This window comes from Mobula hypostoma, chromosome 23, assembly GCF_963921235.1.
Source record: "Mobula hypostoma chromosome 23, sMobHyp1.1, whole genome shotgun sequence".
Classification (NCBI taxonomy): domain Eukaryota; kingdom Metazoa; phylum Chordata; class Chondrichthyes; order Myliobatiformes; family Myliobatidae; genus Mobula; species Mobula hypostoma.
Genome location: NC_086119.1, coordinates 4,757,306 through 4,780,970, shown reverse-complemented (window position 1 = coordinate 4,780,970; position 23,665 = coordinate 4,757,306). Strand labels below are relative to the sequence as shown.

General features: G+C 41.7%; 1 protein-coding gene across 4 annotated transcripts in view; it reads left to right on the top strand.

Moving 5' to 3' along the window:
- The first annotated feature begins 7,648 nt into the window (after positions 1 to 7,648).
- Positions 7,649 to 23,665, top strand: part of fam222ba (family with sequence similarity 222 member Ba) — an 81,105-nt gene continuing 65,088 nt past the window's right edge. For 3 of the 4 annotated variants that reach the window (XM_063031633.1, XM_063031632.1, XM_063031631.1), the window contains exon 1: positions 7,649 to 8,326. The gene's annotated coding sequence lies outside the window, so the exon portion shown is untranslated. Of the gene's footprint in view, positions 8,327 to 20,003; positions 20,237 to 23,665 lie in introns of those variants that run through there. The other variant, XM_063031634.1, reaches the window with a different exon arrangement.

Genomic DNA, 23,665 nt, shown 5'->3' with positions numbered 1-23,665 from the left:
GAACATCAATTTCTCTAACATCCAGTAATTACTTCCCCCTCCCCCTATGTCTTTTTCCATTCCCCATTCTGGTTCCCCTCTTATCTTTTCCCTTGTCCTCACCTGCCCATCACCTCCCCCTGGTTACCCTCCTCTTTCCCTTTCTCCCATGGTCTACTCTGCTTTCCTATCAGATTCCTTCTTCAGTCCTTTACTTCCACATATAACCTCCCAGCTTCTTACTTCATCCCCGCCCCCCTCAGCAGATTCTGGCTTCTGCACCCTTCCTTTCCAGTTCTGATGAAGGGTCTCAGCCCAAAACGTCAACTGTTTTATTCCCCTCCATAGATGCTGCCTGACCTTCTGAGTTCCTCCAGTGTTCTGTGTGTTTCCAGCGTTGCAGGATCTCATGTATTTATGGTCATTATATATATTTTTGGGAGCTGGCTATGCATACATTGTCTGCTTTCGTCTCCTACGTTACAAACTAGCTGCCATTAAAACATTACACATGGTGTTTTTTTAAAAATTCAAATTATGTATATTGCAGCTGTCTTGTAGAGTATGTGCTTTGTGCTGTGTGACTATTGGTACTGTGCTTTGCACCTTGGCCCCAGAGTTAATGCTGTTTTGTTTGGCTGTATTCACGGGTATTCATGTATGGTTGAATGACAATTAAACCTGAACTTGAACTTGATTAGCTGAGGCATCCTGAAGGACAGAAGAAAAGTCCAAGGATTTCTTTTTCCTTTGCCCATGACACTCGCAAATTTCTACACATGTACTGTGGAAAGCATTCTACCTGACTGTATCACCATCTGGTATCGGGGTTTGGGGGTGGGGGTGTGGGGGCTACTGCATAGGATTGAAATAAGCTGCAGAAAGTTGTAAACTCAATCAACTCCATCACGGGTACTAGCTTCCTTAGAATCCAGGACATCTTCAAGGATCAATGCCTCAAAAAGGCAGCATCCGTCATTAAGAACTTACATCACCTAGGACATGCCCTCTTCTCATTACTGCCATCAGGGAGGAGGTGAAAACACACACCCAATGATTCAGGAACAGCTTCTTCCCCTCTGCCGTCTGATTTCTGAATGGACATTAAACCCATGAACACTACCTCATTACTTTTTTTAATTTTTGCAATACTTATTTGATTTAACAATTATATACATATATACTGTAATTCGCATTTTTTTCTATTATTATGTATTGCAATGTACTGCTGCCCCAAAGACAACAAATTTCATGACATATGCCAGTGATATTAAACTGATTTCGAGTCTCATTCTAAAGGTCTAGGCTGCCATCCCACTTCAGTGTGACATGATGGCAGCTCATCATCTCCGGGAATCTGTTATGCTTTGTATCTTCAAAACATTAACCTAATTCGAAGGAAGACGCAGAAGTTAGAAACTGCAGGTCTAACTTTGTGTTTACTTTAAACAAGAAGCGCATGTATCATGTAGTAGCCTGATGATGCATGCAATTCACATATTGATACATATAACCCGTAATCAATTACTTAAACAAACAAGAATACTTAATCAAACAATATTTACAATATGACTCAATATTACTGAAATATTAAATACGTATCACACCTCCCTGCTTAGCTATAAACTCCAACTCAATAGAGAGTGCATCTCAACTATATACACAGTATACTATATAAAACAACTACAATATACAGACGTCCATAACATTGTAAATTTTAAATTGTCCCATTCAGGCCTAAAGAATTAATCACTGCAGAGGATTTCTTATTCTTGTGGGATAACATCTTGGTAGGTGAGACGTGGCTGTGTAACAATCTCAGGTTCTAGGGCTTCCTTCCTGGTTATTGTAGGAGTTGACTCTGGGACTGCAGGAGATTTTTCACACATCATCTCCTGGTATCAATCTGTGATGAGCTGATAGCTCCTCAGAGGAAGGAAGATGGAATTATCAAGTCATGTCTTCCTACGTTCATGGCTCTGGGTCCGTACTCACTAGAGTTTAGAAAATGAGAGGGGATCTCACTGGAACCTGTTGAATATGGAAAGGTCTAGATAGAGTGGATGTGGAAAGGATGTTTCCTATAGTGGAGTCTGAGACCTGAGCACACAGACTCAGAATAAAAGGACGCAAACTGGAGAAGATCTGCAGATGCTGGAAATTCTAGCAACACACACAAGATGATGGTGGAACGCAGCAGTCTAGGCAGCATCAATAGGAAGCAGTCGACGTTTCCGGTCAAGACCCTGAAAAGTCGACTGTACTTCTTCCTATAGATGCTGCCTGGCCTGCTGCGTTTCACCAGCATTTTGTGTGTGTTGTCAGAATAAAAGGATGCCTACTTAAGACAGAGATGAGAAATTTCTTTTGTCAGAGGATGGTGATTCTGTGGAATTCATTGCCACAGATAGCTGTGGGGGCCAAGTCATTGGATATATATAAAACTGGGTTTGATAGGTTCTTGATTAGTGAGGGTGTCAAAGGTTATAGGGTTGAGAAGGAAAATAAATCAGCCATGATGGAATTGCCTAATTCTGTTCCAATGCTTTATGGTCAAATTACAATAAGCACAGAACATAAGATTTCTACAATACATTCAATTGCTATGCTGATCAGGTTAATGGGACTTTTATCTTTAATCTAAATTGGGACCCACTGACAAAATAGAGAACAATCTGGTACATTAACAGCTTCATTCAGAAGGTGGAAAGTTCAAATCATGGTCCAGAAACTTTTACCACACAACCCAGACCAGGACTCTGGTGATACACTATGCTATTGCAGTTGCTGGCTTTCAGATAAGATGTTAACTTTGGAAGTCTATTCAGTCTCTTGGAGAGCTGGAACTGTATTTTCGATAGATACTGCCTGACTTGCTGAATTTCTGTAGCATTTTGTTTGTGTCGCTCTAAAGCTAAGTCAGTTCTTTTTCATTCCTTTAGCATAAGAGCTTCAATTTAACTTTCAGGATGGGTAAAACATTTGAAAGAAACAGACTGGAGTTGATGTTTGCAGACTGGCTGACTTTTAATGTAATACATTAACACAGGGATAAAGGGCAAATGAGCACCTGCATGTCAGTGTGCACTAAATTACCTCAAAGCTGATTGCTTAATGACAGACAAGGCAGTGCCTTCAGGCAGCAAGGCGAGGAAGATCTGTGCCAGATTCTTATGGCTACAGGCTTGTTTGGAGATGAAAATGTTGAGTAGCCTATTAAAATTTCCAAACAACCTAATTAGGATTTCTATCTATAACTGGAGGCAACTGTCATAGGACACTATATAGTTACACAAAATGAATGGTTCAGTGTCTATACAACGATGTAACACAATGGAGAGATTCATTAAAAGTGCTGGGCTGAACTCTCAAATCAAGATTCGAGTCCAGAGATTGTGCACTGGTTATCACTCACTTCTAATCAGCCCTTCTCCAGGGCTGCAGCAGTTTCCTTTGTGTTTATCGAGACAAGGGTTGTTGCTTCATAACATGGTAGTATAGCAGTTATTGTAATGCTTCACAGCATACCAACTGTAAGATTAGAGTTCAATTGCTGCCATTGTCTGTAAGGAGTTTTTACATTCTCCCTGTGACCGTGTTGGTTCCCTCCCACATTCCAAATACAGATATGTGCTATATGTGCCGTGTGCTGTGTGTGACTGTTGGTACTGTATCTTGCACCTTGGTCCTGGAGGAACACTGTTTTGTTTGGCTGTATTCATATATGGTTGAATGACAATTACACTTGAACTTACTAGGTTAGTAAGTAGAGGTCATACTCTGTTGATGCTGGAAGCTTGGCAACATTTGCGGGCTGCCCCCAGCTCATCCTCGCTGATTTGATTTGATGCAAAACGATGCATTTCACTGTATGTTTCGATGTACATGTGACAAATAATGCTAATCTTTTTAATCTTCCAATGCTTTATTTGGAATCTCTGGACAACCCAGAGGGCTTTGCGACCCATGAAGTGTGAGCACTGTTTTAATGAAGGAAACAGGATAACCAATTAGTGCAGGACTCTCACAAGTAACGTGAAAGTGACTCTATCATCTCACTTTATTGATGTCAGTCACAGGATACTGGGAAAAACTTCCTGCTCATAGGCATGGTATTTGGGAATCTTTAACATCCACCTGAGAATTAACTGGGTGGATCTGTTTCAGGAGATTTTAATTGTGAATAGCTGATGACGATTATGATTGTCAGTAGCTGTACATTCCTTGGTGGTAGCATATTAGAGGACCTGTCTTGGGACTAGCATCACAAAGAAGCCTGACAGTGCCTCCTCTTTCTTAGAAGTTTGTGTATGTAATCCTCTCACGGGGGCTTGTACTGCTGGGGCACACTTTTATAGAAAACTGCTAAAATAGAATACCTCACAGCATAGCAGTAGAAATCTTAACCGGGGCATTACAAGTGGATTCAGCATGCCTCCATAAGTGTTGACAAACTTCTAAGGAGGCACAGTGGAAAGTATGCTACCTGGTTGCATCAGAGCCTGGTATGCAACCGCCAATGCTCAGGTATGGAACCGTTTACAGAAAGTGGAAGACAGAGACCAGTCCATCATAGGCAAAGCCCTCCATACCATTGAGTATACGTGCCACAAAAAAGCAGCGTCCATTATCGAAGACCCGCACCATCCAAGCCACACACTCTTTTCACTACTACCATCAGACAAGAGGTTCAGAAGCCTTAGGTCTAACACCATCAGGTTCAGGAACGTTATTACCCTACAACCATCAGGCTCCTGAACCGGTGTGGATCACTTCACTCACTCACCACAACTCTTAAACTGATTCTATGGATTACAGACTCACTTTCAAGGACTTTTTAAAACTCATGTTCTCAGTATTATTTTTTATTTGCATGGTTTATCTTTTCTTGCTCATTAGTTGCTTTTAGATAGATAAGCTTTATTTATGACTTGTATATCGAAACAAACAGTGAAGTGTGTCATTTGCGTCAACAACCAACCAGTATTTATGGGGGGGGGGGGCAGCCTGCAAGTGTTGCCATGCTCCTGGCATCAGCACAGCACAACCACAATTTGCTAACCCAAGCCGTATGTCTTTGGAAAGTGGAAGGAAACCGGTGCACCCAAAGGGTCAGGGCGAGAATGGACGAACTCCTTCCACTGGTTCAGGAGCCTGATGGTTGTAGGTTAACTGAGTCCGAGTTCTTGGGTGGACCATGGATGAAATGCAGACCAGGGCAATATGATGTGGAGAGCAAGCTGTTGCCCGTGTCCCGTGTAGCAGGCTCCCTCTCTCCACACAGCTGATGAACCAAAAGGATCCCTGTGGAAAGTCAGGGTGGGGGGGAGGTAAAGATATGTTTAGTGGTAGGATCCTTTCAGAGTTGGAAGATAATGTATTGGATCTGGATGCTTCTGGGGTGGTAGATAAGAACAAGAGGGACTCTGTCATTGATACGATGGCAGGAAGATGGGACAAGTGCAGATGGACAGGAAATGGAGGAATTGCAAGTAAGGGCAGCGTCATATGCTGCCTATGGAAATCTACGGAAAAGAGTATAGTTGTCATTTCAGGCCAGTTCCCTTCATCAGGAGTCTTTTCCATAGATGCTGCCTGGTCTGCTGAGTTCCTCCAGCATTTTAAGTATGTTTCTTGAAATATCCAGCATCTGCAGATTTTCTCTTGTTTGAGAATTTACGAAAAATTAGACATAAACAGACAAAGTCCCTCCCCACTAATCTCCCTCGAGGCACTTATCCCTGCAAGTAGCCAAACTGCTACACCTGCCCATTCACCTCCATTCAGGGCCCCAAACAGTCCTTCCAGGTGAGGCAATATTTCACCTGTGAATCTGCATTGTGTCCAGTGCTCGGTGCGGCCTCCTCTACATTGGTGAGACCTGTCATAAATTGGGGGGCCACTTTGTCACTCCACTCCATCCATCAAAAGAAGAACTTCCCGGTGGCCAAACATTTTAATTCCAATTCCCATTCCCACTCCAATGTGCTGGTCCATGGCCTCTTCTTGTGCCAAGACGAGGCCACCCTCAGGGTAGAGGAGCAACACCTTATATTCCGCCTGGGTACCCTCCAACCTGATGGCATGAATATCGATTTCTCCTTCTGGTAAACAAAAATACCCCCCTCCTCTATTCACCACTTTGAAATTTTACTTCCTCTCTACTTCCCCCTGGGTCCCTTCCTCCTTCCCTTTCTCCCATGATCCCTTCTCCTCTCCTGTCAGATTCTTTCGTCTCCAGCCAGCCCTTGAACTTTCCCACCCACCCGGCTTCACCTATCACCTTCCAGCTAATCTCTTTCCCACCCCCACCATTTAATTCAGGCATCTTGCCCCTTCCCTCGCAGTCCTGAGGAAGGGTCTTAGCATGAAACATCAACTGTTTACTCTTTTCCATAGATGATGCCTGGCCTGCTGAGTTCCTCCAGCATTTTGTGTATGTTGCTTTATAACTTCCATGCTAACTTATTATTATTATTTCTTTCTTTTTGTATTTTTTCATTTTGTTGTCTTTTGCACACTGATCGTTCACCCTGTTGGTGCAGTATCAGTTCTATTATGGTTGTTAGATTCATTGAGTACGCCCACAAGAAAATAAATTTCAGGTTTGTATATGGTGACATATGTAATTTGATAATAAATTTACTTTGAACTTTGATGATGGATGCTGCTTTCTTGTGACAGCGCTCCTTGTAGATATGTTCAATGGTAGGGAGGGCTTTTGCTGTAATAATCTGGGCTAAATCCAAGCAACACACACAAAATGCTGGAGGAACTTAGCAGGCCAGGTAGCATCGATGGAAAAAAGTACATTTGATGTTTCGGGCCAAAATCCTGCGGCAGGACTGGAGAAAAAATGCTGGGGAGTAGATTTGAAAGGTAGGGGGAGGGGAGAGAGAAACGCTAGGCGATAGGTGAAACTTGGAGGAAGAGGGATGAAGCAAAGAGCTAGGAAGTTGATTGGTGAAAGAGACAGAAGGCCATGGATGAAAGAAAGAAGGGGGGGTGGAGCGCCAGAGGGAGTCGATGGGCAGGCAAAGAGATGGACAAGGGTTGGGGAATGGTGACAGGGTGGGGGGAGGCATTACTGGAAGTTTAAGAAATCGATGTTCATAAAATCAGGTTGGAGGCTATCCAAACAGAATACAAGGTGTTGTTCCTCCAACCTAAGTATGACCTTATCCTGACAGTGAAGGAGGCCATGGATGGACATACCAAAATGGGAATGGGAAGTGGAATTAAAATGGGTGGCCATTGGGAGATCCTGCTTGTTCTGGCAGACAGAGCGTAGATGCTCGGCGAAGCGGTCTCCCAATCTACGTCGGGTCTCACCGATATACAAGAGGCACATCGAGAGAACCGAACACAGTATATGACCCCGACAGACTTACAGGTGAAGTGTCGCCGCACCTGGGCTGTATCCAATACTTTTTGTAGGCTTTTCCATTCTTGAGCATTGGTGTTTCTACACCAGGCTGTGATGTAACTAGTTAGGATAATCTGTCTGGTTGCATCATGGCCTGGTATGGAAATGCCCACTTACGGGCTTCCCCCTAGCACATCCTTAGACTGTGCTGGTTGCTGACACAAAATGATGCATTTCACTGTGTGTTTTGATGTATATGTGACAAATAAAGCTAATCCCTCTCTCATATATGCAGTTTGATAATAAATTTATTTTGAACTTTGATACTTTGTGGAAGGGGAAATAAAGTAATGATGCCAGATCTTCTTCTTGAAAGGAAATTAGGGATAAATACAGACTACCAGCTATGTCCACAACACATGACAAGAGTGAGAAATTTAGAATCAGCAGGTTTTCAGCGACAGTCAGCATAAAAGGAGGGAATTCTGATATTCCCATGTTGATTCCGAGGAGGAGAGAAGCAGCGTAATGGAATTGCCTTTTGGCACTGGAGGGAGAGGTCTGTCACAAGAGTTGTGATTCTTTGGGATGGTCTATCTCGGAATACTGTGGGCTCCCAGTCAGGTGTTTTAGTAAATCATACACACGAGAAGTTCTACAGATGCTGTAAATCCATAACGACACACACAAGATGCTGGAAGAACTCAGCAGGTCAGGCAGCATCTATGGAAATGATAAACAGTCGACGCACATGCCGGTAAAAGACATGCCCTCTAGATACTGCCGATTGTGGAGCGAATACGCATGCACTGCCGATCGTCGGCAACCGACATGCGTCCTTGGGAGCTGACAGAACGCATGCGCCATCAGTCGCTGCGTCTGGCGTTTTTTTTGCCGCAGAAGCAGCGCGAGCCGAAGGAGCGAACGAATCCATGACCTTACCCACAGTTTAACTATGCAGTCCTGTCAGCTCCACAGAAAGTAAGTGTCCGTCGGCCTTCCTGGGTTACCTAATTACTTCTGCCTCCCTGGTCTGTTAGAGATCATTCCTTTTTTTAAAAAAAAATTATTGTGCTGGCGTCGGAGAGTTAACAAAAGAGGGGCGGGCGCCCGGCAACCGGACTTTCTGGCGGAAGTTCTGCGACCCCTCTTCGTGGATTGGTTTGTTTTGCCCTCAAGGGGTGGGGCGTTGATAATCAGCCTGGTTTCTCATTGGTCTAGGTCGTTGTCGATCACACCAGCTGCCGCCTTACGTCTAGCAGAGGCTCGAGCTTCTGAAGCCGAGGTGTTTTTGCTCGCTTTCTCTCAATGTGCCTAAATGAAATTTATTCTGGGTGGTATTTAAAAAAAAATGTTTTTTAAAAAATGGAAAAAAAAATCAAATGTCGCCGATCCCTCTATGTGGAGGTTGCAGCCTTTGCCGAAAGCATTTAAGAGTAAAGTCCACTAGTTGTATCCATTTAACTTTTTAAATGTCTAAATATCTCCACCAGAAAGTGATAGATGTGAATTGTTTCTGGCCTTTCATTCACTGGATGGAGTCCTCTGCAAATTGCACAACCGCTGAAGCCAAAGTTTTATTTAATTTTTCGCTGAGATGTGAAAAAGTATTAAAAGTTAACTTCGAAAAAATAAACTCCAAGATCGTATGTTTTAAATGAATGAGTGGGTAATTCTTTTAAAGTACAGAGGTATGTAATGCACGGTTAATGGAAATGAAAGAGGTAAAGATTCATTGAATTCTCCCTTAAATGGAGAATTTGCAGGGGATGGTGATCTGTGTCGATCTTTAAAACCTCTATAGATCTTTATAAAGCCCTGACGGTGTCTGTCTCGTAAAGATTAATGTGGGAAGGGATACGTATTCAGAGTTGTCGGCCCTTTTTCATTTGAAGAACTAGAGGTTTTTGTGGTGTGACATAACCTTGCGGCTTGATGCACAGTTCAATCAGTCGAGGCAATCTTTACAGTGCGCCATTGTTAAAGGTGAATCTACTCGCCAATCCAAAGCAAGTCGTGTGTTCTTGGATCCAATTTATCTTGAATTGATTAGTAGCGAATCATTGTGACAGATCATTTGTGTGGCGCCTGTCATCACTTACCAAATGTCCCCATCCACCTACCATCGTCTCCTCAGAGAATGACAATTAATTTTAGTTGTGTAATCTTCTGCTTTCAGTGTGTGTCCATCACCCCCGCCCTGCACCGTTTTCAATTTTGTGTGAAGGAAGACAAAATACGTGGAAATTTGATATAGCAGCGTGGCTTGTTATGATTCTTAGATTTGCATTTCTGTAACATCTTCCAAAGCACTTACAGCAAAGAAATATTATTTTCAAGAGCTATGAGGCAAATTATTTTATGAATATAGTATGGGAGTTCCTGAAGGATGGTGGCTGGAGACTGTTATCTATTATAGGGGAGATAAGGGAGTGAATGGATTGCTGGCCTGTTTCTGAACTCTGCTTTTAATGAGTTGGTTGCTAGGCAAATTTCATCAGTTTAATTCTCAGTCTGTACTTTGTGACTCTGGATAATGCAGGCACTTGCATTTAGATTTTCTGCTCAGTCAGTTGAGTAGCAGGGCAGCCTTCAGATGTGCAGTCTATTTACTTAAAAATTAAGCTGCAGTTCCTTAAATGGAAGTTGTTAGTTTTTCGCTGACATCTTATACATTAATGTTATATGGGAAAATCTGGCAATACAGATGTTTTTCCCCTATCTGTTTGCACATTTATTTAACTGGACTAATTACAGTGAGTGGACAGTAATTTTCGAGGGAGTTAGATATCATGTACGTTTGCTAATTGTTTCCATGTGGCTGCCATTTGTTTAAAAAAACATGTTATATTGTACATACTCTGAGGTATAATTTACTCTCCAAAGTCCTTGCTAATTTCAGGCTTCATAGTGACAATTAATTGGGCTAAAGCTGAAAGTGGGTTGAACAGAAAACAAGAATGCAAGAAAATAGAGAGGAAGCCACGAGCCTTCTCAAACCCACCCCACAATTGAATATGATCATGGCTGATCCCTGCTCGTTTCAACTCTCTATCTTTGTAATATATAAATTTTTATGTCTTTGCATTGCACTGCTGCCCCAAAATTTCAAAATTCATGCCATATGACAGTGATACTAAATCTGATTCTGAAATATTTATCTATCTTCATCGTAAATGATCTGGCCTTTACCATCCTCAGGAAGAAATTACTTCTGACATCAGTTTTAAGGACTGGCCCCTTATTTTGCAGCGATGTCCTACTGTTCATGACTCTTCCACCCTTTAGAATATCTGTCCTGCCAAGTCTCCTTTGGATGAAATATGTTTGAATGTCATCCTCATTCTTCTAAACTCCAATAGTTATAAGCCCAAACCATCTAGCCTTGTGGTACAACAGCCTTTCCCAGGCTTCTTTTAGACATTGAACAGTACGGCACTGCATAGGCACTTTGGCCCATGCTGTTGTGCCAATCTTTAAACCTCCTCTATCTTCCATGTGTCTGTCTAATAGTCTCTTAAATGCCCCTACTGTATCTGCCTCTACCAATAACTCTGCAACTCCATGCACTCACCACTCCCTATGTAAAGAACTTACATCTGACATTCCCCCTCCAATCATCTTAAAATTATGTACCCCCCCATATTTGTCATTTCTGTCTGAGAAAAAGTCTCTGACTGTCCACTCTATGCCTCTTATCAAGTTCAAAGGTCCAATTTAATGTCAGAGAAATGTATACAATATACATCCTGAAATCCTTTTTCTTCACAACCATCCATGAAAACAGAGGAGTGCACCAAACAATGAACGACAGTTAAATGTTAGAACCCCAAAGTCCCCACCTCTCTCCCCCTCCCATGCGTAAGCGGCAGCAAGCAACAATCCCTCCTCCCCCCACCGGCAAAAAAAAAAGCATGAGCACTCGCCATCGAGCACTCAAGCATGAGCAAAGCAACAGCAAAGACACAGACTTGCAGTTACCCCAAAGACTTCGCGTTTCACCAGGTATACGACTTACCACAGGCGCTCTCGCTCCCTAATAAGGGAGAAAGTGGTGTCTCCGTTTTCCCAGCGTGCAGGGAGACATAACAGACAACTCGCTGGTTTATGATGTTAAAAGTCCATTACATCGCTTTTTTGAGCTCTGTGCCTGAAGATGTTAAAGATCTCGGTTTCCAGGCACACAGCTATAGATGTATCGACTCCCCCAACGGACATGGGTCTCCTGCCATGACACTGACCCTCGATCTGCTCGTCTTCAGAGCCCCGAGATCTTAGGCTTCTAAATCCAAGCCAGACTCTTAGGCCAAGCCCTTGGCATGCTGAACAATGGCCAGTTATGAAACCCCGAGAGTGGGTTCCATTCCCGCAAAGAACCGAAGTCAGCCAGATCTGATGTAGCATGGAGAAAACACAAAGTTAAAGAACACAATGGTAATAATAAACACACAACATCTGCTTATAGCTTAGATACATAGATTGTATGTCCATAAAGTGATGCAAGGCACAAGAGTGTCTGTACATAAGATGACTGACAGCAAACGATAAAATAGTGCTGGTTGGAGGTTTGGAGGGGTAGGTTAGTGGGTGGAGGTGTTGATCAGCCACACTACTTGGGGAAAGTAACTGCGTTTGAGTCTGGTAGTCCTAAGAAATATGGCATTTTGGTAAGTTGAGTTATAGCAGAACAGGCTGCAGTTGTCTTTTAAGCACCCACTTAACAGGTTTTCCCCATTTGTGATTGCACTCTGACAAATGCAACCCGCATAATGCAGGTAGTCTTTCCTAATCCATCAGTCACATTGTAACCAATCTGCATAATGGAATGCACATTACCACAGAGCTACCTGTGATAAACAATTGTGGGCTAGAAACCAACCATTCATATTGTTGTGCTAAGCTAATTAAACTAGTAATTAAATGCCTAACTAAACTAATCCCTTCTGCCAACACAATATCCATATCCTTCCATTCTCTGCAAATTCCTATTTAAGAGTCTTTTAAACACTTACTATATTTGCCTCCACTACCACACACCTGGCAGTGCATTCCAGGCACCCTCCACTCTGTGTACTTGCCCTGTTACTCTATTTGTGTTTTGAGTGATAAACTATTTTCCATTCTTGCTAATGCAATTCTTCCAATACCCCGTGATCTTAATTTGTACAACAGCCTTTTGTATGGCACCTTGTCAGATGCCTTTAGGAAATCTAAATACACAATATCTGCAGGTTCCCTTCTATCAACTCTCCCTGTCACATCCTTTTTTTAGAAAAACTGAAGAAAATTTGTCAGAATGAATTACTTTTTATAAAACTGCATTAACCAAGTTTGAATGTATTCTACCTAAATAATTCATTACTTCCTCATTGATTGTTGACTACGCAGTAGCCAACAATAGATTTTAAATTAATTGACCTCTAGTTGTCTGCCACCTTTTTAAACAAGGCTAGTCATGAGTAGCTTTCCAGTTTTCAGGTAGCTACCTGGAATTTAACGAGTTATGAGAAAATTCAGCCACCCCCTGTAAAAACCTTTAGTTGCAGACCACTGGGTAAATTAGATAGATTGGTAAATTAGTTTAGTATTGTCACATGCGCTGAGGTACAATTAAAAAGCTTTGTTTTGCATGTCATTCATACTTACAATCAGTGCATTGAGGTGGTACAAGGGAAAACCAGTAGCAGAATGCAGAATAAAGTGTTCCAATCAGAGAAAGTGCGGTGCAAGCAGATTGTAAGATGCTAGGCTATGAGGAGGTAGATTGCGAGGTCAAGAATCTATCTTATCACAATAGGGAACCATTCAATTGTCTTCAAACAGTGGGATTAAAGCTTGTTGCACCTGGTGATACATGCTTTCTGTCTGATGGGAGGGTGAAGAAGAGAAAATGCTTGGGGTATTTGCCCATGTTTGCTGATTTACCAAGGCAGTCCCTGGAGGAGAAACTGGTTTCTCTGTGTGCTGAGCTGTGTCTGTGACTCTCTGCGGTGTTTTGTGGTCTCGGGCAGAGCAGTTGCCATACCAAGTAGTGATGTATCCAGGTCTTGGTGATTTGTCTGCCTATAGTTCCCTGAGTTACCCAATATTTCAAATTTTATCTATGCCAGAGACTAATTCTCTAAGGCTTGAGAGTATTTTTCTAACTTACTTGCAATGTGCATTTTCTATTTAAAGCTTACTGTGCTGTAACAGCATTTCCATTTCCTGATGAAGAATACTGATCTCGTATATGAAAAGGAGAATTTTGAATATCATTCCATAATGCCTCACTGATCTGATACTAATCCTGTGTATTTTGTACACAGCTCTTGCGGATCGAGTCAGTTGAAATGCACATCCCAAGCCATCTCTTGGGAAAACTGGCATTTATCAGGATTCAGCAAGAGAAGGGTACTTAATCTAACATAAGAGTCAGAAGGTCAATCCATCAGGTTTGAACGGGTTGCCTTGTGTTTGCTGAGGCTAGATTTTGTGACTTGAACCTGGTTTTTAAATTGGTTCACCTGCTCTCAAGTTTAATCTTAATAAATTCCAGTTTGATGAGTTTCTGAATTAAGATATGAGATGGAATTTTGTGATAACATATCTGGTTAAAACCAAATTTAAACCCAATGTTTTTATTAGTAAATGGAAGCTTTCTCTTTGTGTGACACACAAAATGTTGGAGGAACTCAGCAGGCCAGGCAGCATCTATGGAGGGAATAAACAGTTCACCTGATGTTTCTGGCCAAGACCTTTCATTGGGTCTGGAAAGGAAGGGGAAAGAAACCAGAACAAGAAGGTGGGGGAGGGGAAGGAGGAGAAGCTGATAGGTGATAGGTGAGGGAGAAGCTAGTTAGGGGAGGGGAGATGAAGTAAGAAGCTAGGTGTGATAGTTGGAAGAGATAAAGGACTAAAGGAGAAGGGGTCTGAAATGAGAGGAAAGTGGACCATGGGAGAAAGGGAAAGGTGGGGGGAGCACAAGAGGGAAGTGCTAGGCAGGTGAGGAGAAGAAGGGGTAAGGTGGGAACCAGAATTCCCTGATTATCATAAATTGTGAAGCCTTGGCCATTGGTTAAATCTAAAGTCTGAACCTTTCAGCTTTCCAAAATACCATCTCAGCCCTATCGAGTCATAGCACGCTACAGTACAGAAACGTGCCCTTTGGCTCATCTGTTCCATGCTGAACCATTAGTCCACCTAGTCCCATCAGTGTGCACCTGGACCATAGTCCTATAGATACAAAGGACTCAAAAACATTCAGCTATTTCGGTAACAAAATCTTCACTATCCAAATCCTTGGTCTTGTAATATCTGGCTTTGTGTTTGGGAGGGATGAATTGGGATATTGTTTGTATGATTTGTAGTGGAGAATTTGGAGTTGCTCCACTACTCCAGTCCCAAAGAATGGTTACAACATATGGTTAACTGGCAGAATGACTTAAAATTTATAAAGAACTGGGTAATTTTGACTAACTGGTTTCTCCTTTTCCAAATCCTAATTGGAAAGAACAAATTTTAATATTCCACTTGGGTAGTGGGAAAGTTGAGGACCAGAGGACACAGCATCAGAATAGAGGGACGTCCCTTCTCCCAGATGGTCCCATCTGCCTGTTGTTCTTTCTTACTTTCTGCTTCCCCACCCCACCAATTCCATCTTCTCATCATCCCCACCCCTTCTGTTCCACCTAGCACACACCAGCCTCTATGTCACACCCCTGTGTCATGCCGTGTAGTGTTCTGTCTTGGCCCCCATGCATGCTCTTGACTAGAAACATCAGTTAATATATTTTGCCTCCACGGGTGCTGCTTGACCTGCTTGAGTTGAGAAGAATGAAGAGCGATCACATTGACAGCTATCTCAAATATTGAAAAGCCTAGATAACGTGGATGTGGAAAGGATGTTTCCTATAGTGGAGGAGTCTAGGGCCAGAGAGTGGTGAATCTGTGGAATTCATCGCCACAGATGGTTGTGGAGGCCAAGTCTTGGTGGCTATGATTAAATCAGAAGTTAATAAGTGCATGATTAGTAAGGGCATCAAAGGTTACAAGGAGCAGGCAGGAAAATGGGATTGAGAGGGATAATAAATGATTCATCATCATTGAACGGTGGAGCAAACTCAGTGGGCCAAATGACCTAATTCCGCTCCTATGTCTTACGGGCTTATAGCCAAATGGTATGAGTATTTTTGTCCTTTAGTTCCTTTCTCTTTTTGAACACATCTAGCTTTCTTTTAAATAGATTTCTTGTTTAAATATTATTCTAATTTTATTCTTCTCTTTTTGTATTTGTACAGTTTGTCTTTCGTAAATTGGTTGTTTGTCCTTTTCTGTCGTGTGTGGTTTTTCATTGATTTTATGATTATGATGATACGCAGTCCTCTTTTATTGTCATTTAGTAATGCATGCATTAAGAAATGATACATTATTTCCTCCGGTTGATATCACAAAACACAGGACAGACCAAGACTGAAAAAACTGACAAAACCACATAATTATAACATATAGTTACAAACAGTGTAACAATACCATAACTTGATGAAGAAGTCCGTGAGCGCAAAGTTCAAAGTTTCTCAAATGTCCCACATCTCAGGCAGACGGGAGAAGGAAGAAAAACTCTCCCTGCCATGCCGACCACAATCCGACTCTGAGTCATCGGAAAACTTCGAGCTCTGATCAGCTCTCTGACACCGAGTACTGAGCGCCATCTCTGTCCGAACGATTTGACCTCCTTCTCGGTCACCAAAAGCAGGCAAGGCCAGGGATTTTGAGGCCTACCCTCCGAAAGATTCCCGACCACACAGTAATGACAGCAACGGACTGGCGTTTCAGAAATTTCTCCAGGTGTTCCTCTGTGGTTTCACGTCCATTCTCCATCAAATCAGAATTGTCCACAGCCCCTATTTAACGGATACGATATCATTTTTCACCAGAGGGCTGCGCACGCACGGGACGCTCCCATTTTCTCCTCCCGTTTTTATTGTGTTTCTTTGTATTTACTATTCACAGAATAGTAAGAAAATCAATGCAAGAAAATGAATCTCAGAGTGGTATATGGTCACCTCTATGTACTTTGATAATAAGTTTATTTTGAACTTTGATTTGTCAGTGACTATCTTCTCTATATGGTTTTGAACTCCTTCACAAGTCCCAGGGTGTAAGTGTCAAATAGCAGAGGGCATAGCTTTCAGGTGGGGTGGGGAGTTTAAAGGAGACTTATGAGGCAAGATTTTGATGCTTGGCCAGGGAAAGTGGTGGAGGCAGATAGGACAGCAGTGTTTTAAGAGGTATTTAAACAGGCATGTGTACAACCAGGAATATAGACCATGTGCAGGAAGGTGGGATTGGTTTGGCTAGAGGGGCTGTTCCTGTGTTCTACTGTTCTATGGAAGCAGTTTATCTATCCCTTTGTAATTTAAAAAAATATACAGTGTACAAGGTGATAAGAGGCATAGATTGAGTGCACAGCTAAGTCTTTTCCTTAGGGCAGAAATGGCTAGTGCAAGGGTACACCATTCTAAGGTGATTGGCGGAAAGCATAGGATGGATATCAGAGATATGTTTTTTTTACACAAAGACTGGTGAGTGTGTGGAATGCACTTCCAGGGTGATGGTAGGGGCAGATACATTAGAGGCAAATTAGGGACGTATACAGAAAAAATGCTTTGAGACTCTTGGGTATATGGATGAAAGAAAAATAGAGTGCTATGTGTGAGGGAATGGTTAGACTCATCTTGGAGTAGGTTAAAATGTCAGCACAACACCATGGACTGAAGGGCCTGTATAGTGGTTTACTGTTCTCTGTTCAGTTGGGTCAGCCTTTGGACTTCTCTTTTTCACAGAAAAGAACCATTCTGTTCATTCTTTCCAGTGGCTAGAACTGTAGTTCTGGTATCATCAATATAAATATTCATTCATTATTCACCAAGTCATCAAAGAACCTTTTATTTCCTTCACTGTAGTTAGTGTTGCTGGATGTGAGTTTGGTCATTAATATGGGCTGTCTGCTGCCATGACTGCCGATATCAGAACAGCTGCATTTGCTTCCTTTTCAGCTCAAACCAGTTTTATTTCAGAACAAATTAGATCTTAACTACAGGGATTGAAACTGTCCCCAATTGATTTATTTTGTATTGGATATAAAGTCAATTTTAAGTTAACCGAAACTTCCATTTTAGCAACAATGAAGAAAAATTCTATATTTTTACTATTGCTACTTTAGCTTATTTAATCCTCCTGAAATCCATTAGAAAGTCTTTCTATATTGCAAATAAATCTCTCATATGTATCTTATTCCACTTGCATTGGGGTTTAGCATTCTGAGAGGGAAAAAATGTAATTTTGGTTTTCTGAAGTACAGGTTGAGTATCTGAAAATCCGAAATTTTTTTAGCACTGACATGACGTCACAAATGGAAAATTTCACACGGCGCTGGGAAGATTCCCAGGCGACACACAGGTCTTGCACACCATAGAAAATTCTGAGAAGTGACCTCACATATGTAATGAACAGATGTTAATGAAAAATAGAAAAACACTGTATAAAGCGAAAAATGAAGATCTCGATCGTGTATTAAGAGAGTGGACTTGTCAGTATGAGAGTGAACACATGCTTGTATGAAATGTATTTTTTTAAATTTAGACATACAGCATGGCACCAGGCTCTTCCAGCCCAGTGAGCCCACGATGCCCAATTAGAGCAGTGTGTCCAATTAAACTATCAACCTTTCGAATGTATGAGGAAACTGGAACACCTGGATGAAACCCACATGGTCATAGGGAGAACATACAAATTTCTTACACACAGCAGCGGGAATTGAACCCAGTTCACTGGTCCTGTAATGCAGTACACTAACTGCTACGTGACCGTACCACCCCACCAAAAAATATTCCGTTCATTACTTCATTTTGAAAATTACTGCAAGCGTCTTAGATCATAGAATATTACAGCAAGGAGACAAACCCTTCATCCCATTATGTCTGAATCAGGGTCAGATCTATTATCACTGAGATATGTTGTGAAGTTTGTTTCTTTGTGGTAGCATTATAGTCCAATACATTAAAATTACTATAAATTACAATTAGGATATGTATAAAAATAAACAGTGCAAAAAGAGAGCAAAATAGTGGAGTAGTGTTCATGGAATGTTTAGAATTCTGTTGGTGGGGGGAAGAAGCCATTTCTAAAATGTTGACTGTGTATCCTCGCAGTAGGATACACAGTAGTCACGGTAGTCATGAGAAGATGGCGTATCCTGCATGGTGGGTGTCCTTCTTGATGGATGCCTGCCTTTCTGAGGCATTGTATTCTGAAGATCTCCTCGATGTTGGGGAGGCTAGTGCTCATGGTGGAGCTGGCTGAGATTACAATCGTCTGCACCTTCTTCTGATCTAGTGTATTGGCACCGTCAAACCAGTCAGAATGCTCTCCACAGTCCATCTGTAAAAATTTGCTAGAGTCTATGGTGACATATCAATGACTCTCGAAAATTTTTACAGATGAACTACGGAGAGTCTTTGGAGATATATCAAAGACTCTATCCGATCATTAAGCTGGTCGTGGTCACATTATGGTCAGTGTTAGCAAGTTCGGCCAAAGTGCCTGTTCCATGCTGTGTGTCTCTGGTCTATGTCCCTCCACTCCCAGCACGTTCAAATATCTGTACAAGTCCAATCTTAAGTGTTACCGTTGTACCTGGTACCTCCAGGCAGAGCTATGGAACCGCGAGGAAGAAAGGCAGGTATTGAAGGCAGTGGAGTTTGGGGTCACAGGGTGCCTGGATGAAATGGGATCCTCCCAAGCGCAAGATCACTTGGGCAGAGCTTTAGAGACTGGAGCCCTTCCATATTTCTTTCCTCCTGCTGTCCGTGTGTCACACTCTCTCTTCACTATCACAGCTGCATACATGGGGGCTGAGAGAGGACCATAACTTGTGGTCAGTGGGGTTCACCAGCGCATGTACTGTCAGGATGCATGTACTGTAAGGCCATCCAAGATTATTGGGAGAAGGAAGGTGAACGGGATTGAGACAGATAATAAATAAACCATGATAGAGTGGTGAGGCAGACTTGATGGGCTGAATGGCCTAATTCTGCTCCTGTGTCTTGCGGTCAAAATCTAATTCATCTTCCCAGGTGTCATTGTAGATCGGCAAAATGAACAGTTAATCCAAAAATAATCTTTAAAATGTGACGATTAATCTTCTGATCTCATTCCCATTATCCCTATTGTAAAGTGCTTATTAGGATTGGATAGGATTAGATCTACTTGCAGACTCATTCCTGAGATCCCATTCTAGAATAACTTGCTCCAAAATAACCATCATGGATCACAGAATCGTACATTAGATAAGAAAATAAAGATGCCTGCTGTTCTTTGGCTGACCCCAATCTTAAATGTCATGTGTGTATATTTACCTATATTGTACAGCAATAGTAATCAAATTAAGTGATTTCCCCTAACAAAAACATCCTTTTCGAAAAGATTGGAGAATATTTACTTTTTGGAAATCCCTCATTTGCCGGGACAATACATCAGAAAACTTCATTGTATATACAGGGTTAGGAAAAATGTGACATTGGTGATAACCTATTTATAGGATGCTGTTCACTCAGTATAAACATCCCAAGGCATTTCACAGGAGCATTAATAAAATGAAAATTAACACAAAGTGTGTGAGATATGAGTAAAGATTGCTAAAAGCTTGGGTGAGAGATTAAGTCTTAAAGGGTGTCTTAACAGAGTGGAGAATGGAATTCCAGAGCTTAGTGGAAAGCTGATATTATATCTACATTTGATTGCTGTATTTGGGCAGCAATCATGCTGTCGATTACATGTGTGGACCTTGGTGTGATTTGCTGAGGGATGCCACATAATCCGCCTAGAATGCAGGATGTTGCTATGGTTAAGGTATGTGAGAATGGCCTCTGATCTATTGAACTGTTTTTGCCCGTTGACAGCAACAGAGAGAATGATAGAGAGCTCATATTAACACAGCTTGTCTTTGTTAGAAACCACTGCATTTAAAAAAAATTCTCTTATATTTTACAAGCAAGGGCAGGTTGGTTGCCACTGACAACTTGATGCAAATCCAGGCTAATGTTTAATTGCGTATAATTAACTGCTAAAGCAAACTGTAGTTGTAATTATGCAAAACAAATGGCAAACTAAGAATAAATACATTACACATCATGGATAAAGTCCCCAGGGCTTGGCTAGATCTAATACCATAAACAGCTATTCAAGTTTTTTTTTGAAGAAATTTATTTAAAGCATGACAGACTGCTATTATTACTGAAAAAAAATGGAGATTATTCATAGCCAGTTGCTGACTCGACAAATCCTCAGATGCATGATGCTTATAAAGGCAGGACTGCAAAAGCTGTAAATCAATCATAACTTTCCATTTGTGTGGATTCCCATCAGAAACTGACTATCAGTTCTCCTTTCAGATGCAGTTGAATCCCTGTACATATTCAATTTCTATATTTCAAAAAAATATAGTGGAGTACTTCTACAACAATTTCAATCAGTGATTGCTCTCTCTAAAGAAATAACAATCCTGAGAGAGGTGGGTGATATATCAGTACATGCAATTGCAGGTATCTCTGGAATAAGTGCCTATCCACAAATACCTAAATCATCTATTGCCAATTCTGTGTCAAGATAAAAGTTAAAAGTATTTAAGATGCTGCAGGGACAGCATGGTAGCTTAGCAGTTAGCGCAATTACCAAACAGTGCAATCACTGGTGTTCAATTCTTGCCTCTGTCTATAAGGAGTTTTTACATTCTCCCTGTGATCACGTGTGTTTTCTCCCACATTTCAAAGGCATATGTGTTAGTAAGGATGAGTAAATTGTAGGCGTGCAATGTTGGAGCCGGAAGTATGGCAACACTTAACAATTACAATCCTAGCTGATTTGTTTTTATGCAAGGAATACATTTCACTCTATATTCGATGTACATGTGACAAATAAAGCTAATCTTTAATCTTGGTCTTTTAAATTTGACTTTTAAAGAGATTTACTTTGAAACTATTTTGTAATCAGGGAAAAAAGTGCATGAAAGTTGATTGTAATAATATTCTCCAATAAATACTTACAGCTCGTCTGTGTTATGGCTTGAGTGAAGGGTAAATGAGGACCAATTGAATGTTTGAAAGGGCCAAGTATAGTGACAGTCAGATAATGGGATGATTCTCCTGTCAATAACAGAGTTTTAATTTTATGCACTTAAGATGAGGAAAGCTGCAGCAACTTCCACTAAAAGTGAATGATACTATGGGCAGGGGATAGTTACAGTACATAGATCAGTACAGGGTCTTCACCCACAGTGTTGTGCTCACCTTTTAACCTTATCCAAGATCAATCTACCCCTTCCCTACTATGTTGCCCTTTAGTTTTCTTTCATGCATGTGTCTAAGAATTTCTTAAATGTCCCTAATGTATCTGCCTCTACCACCACTCCTGGCAGGGTGTTCCATGCACTCACCATTCAGTGTATTTAAAAAAAACTACCTCTGACATCCCCCCCCCCCCAATACTTTCCTCTTATCACCTAAAATTAAGTCCATTTCTGCCCTTGAGGAAAGTATCTGGCTGTCCACTGTATCTGTGCCTCTTATCATCTTACACACCTCCATCAAGTCACCTCTTATCCTTCTTTGCTTCAGAAAGAAAATTCAAGCTTGATTAACCTTTCTAATGAAATTAGATTGAATACACTCATTCACTGACACTGGTTTCATTCAAATATTGTACTTCCCTCCCCTTTTTCGATTTCTTTGTTTTCATGTCTGGAGGCAAACTGTTAACTGCCATCTTTTATAAACCTGCTGATTCCCACGGTTATCTTGATGATACCACTTCCCACCCTACCTCCTCTGAAAATGCTATTCCTTTTTCTCAGTTCCTTCGCCTCCTCTGCATCTGGTCCCAGGATGTGACTTGCTTTTCTAGGACATCAGAGATCTCCTTCTTCAAAGAACTGGGTTTCCCTTCCTCCACTGTTGATGCTGCCCTCACCCACATCTCCTCAATTTCTCGAACATCCACACTCACTCCATCTTCCTGCCACTTTAACAGTGATAGAGTTCCTCTTACTCTTACCTACCGCCCCAAGTGCCTTTACATCCAACACATCATCCTGCACAACTGTCGCCATTTCCAAAGGGAACCGACCACCAAAAATATCTTTACCTCACCCCCTCTCTCTGCTTTCTGCAGAGATTGCTCCCTCTGTGATTCCCTTGTCCATTCATTCCATCCCACTAATCTCCCTCCTTGCACTTATCTCTGCAAGCGGCCAAAGTGCTACACCTGCCCATACACCTCCTCCCTCACTTCCATTCATGATCCCAAACAGTCCTTCCAGATGAGGCAACACTTCACCTGTGAATCTGCTGGAGTTGTCTATTGTGTCCAGTGCTCCAGATATGGCTTCTTTGACATTGGTGAGACCTGCTGTAAATTGTGGGATTTCTTTGTCATGCGCCTCCACTCCATCTACTAGAAGCAGAACTTCCTGGTGGCCAAACATTTTAATTCTGATTCCTATTCTTGTTCTGACATGTCCATAGGGCCTTAAGATATAGGAGCAGAATTAGGCCATTTGGCCCATCAGGTCTGCTCTGCCACTTCTTCATGGCTGAGCCAATTTTCCTTTCAGCCCCAGTCTCCTGCCTTCCCCCCTGCATCCTTTCATACCCTGACCAAGCAATAATCTATCAACCTTTGCCTCAAATATACATAAAAACTTGGCCTTCACAGCTCCCTGTGGCAAAGAAATCCACAGATTCACCATTCTTTGGCTAAAGAAATTACTACTCATCTACATTCGAAAAGGACATCCCTCTATTCTGAGGCTGTTCCCTCTGGTCTTTGACTCTCCCAGCATAGGAAACATCCACTCCATCAAGGCTTTTCACCATTCATAGGTTTCGATGAGGTCACCCATCATTCTTCTGAATTCCAGCAAATACAGGCCCAGAGCCATCAAACATTCTTCAAACGACAAGCCATTCAATCCTGGATTCATTTTCGTGAGTATCCTGTGAGCTTTTTACAGTTTCAGCACATATTTTCTGAGATAAGGGTCCCAAAACTGCTCACAATATTCCAAGTGAGGCCTCACCAGTGCTTTATAAAGTCTCAACATTACATCCTTGTTTATATTTTCTAGTCCTCTTGAAATGAATGCTAACATTGCATTTGCCTTCCTCACCAGAGACTCAACCTGCAAATTGACCTTTAGGGAATCCTGCAGAAGGACTCCCAAGTACCTTTGCACCTCAGTTTTTTTTTGTATTTTCTCTCCATTTGGAAAATAGTCAACCCTTT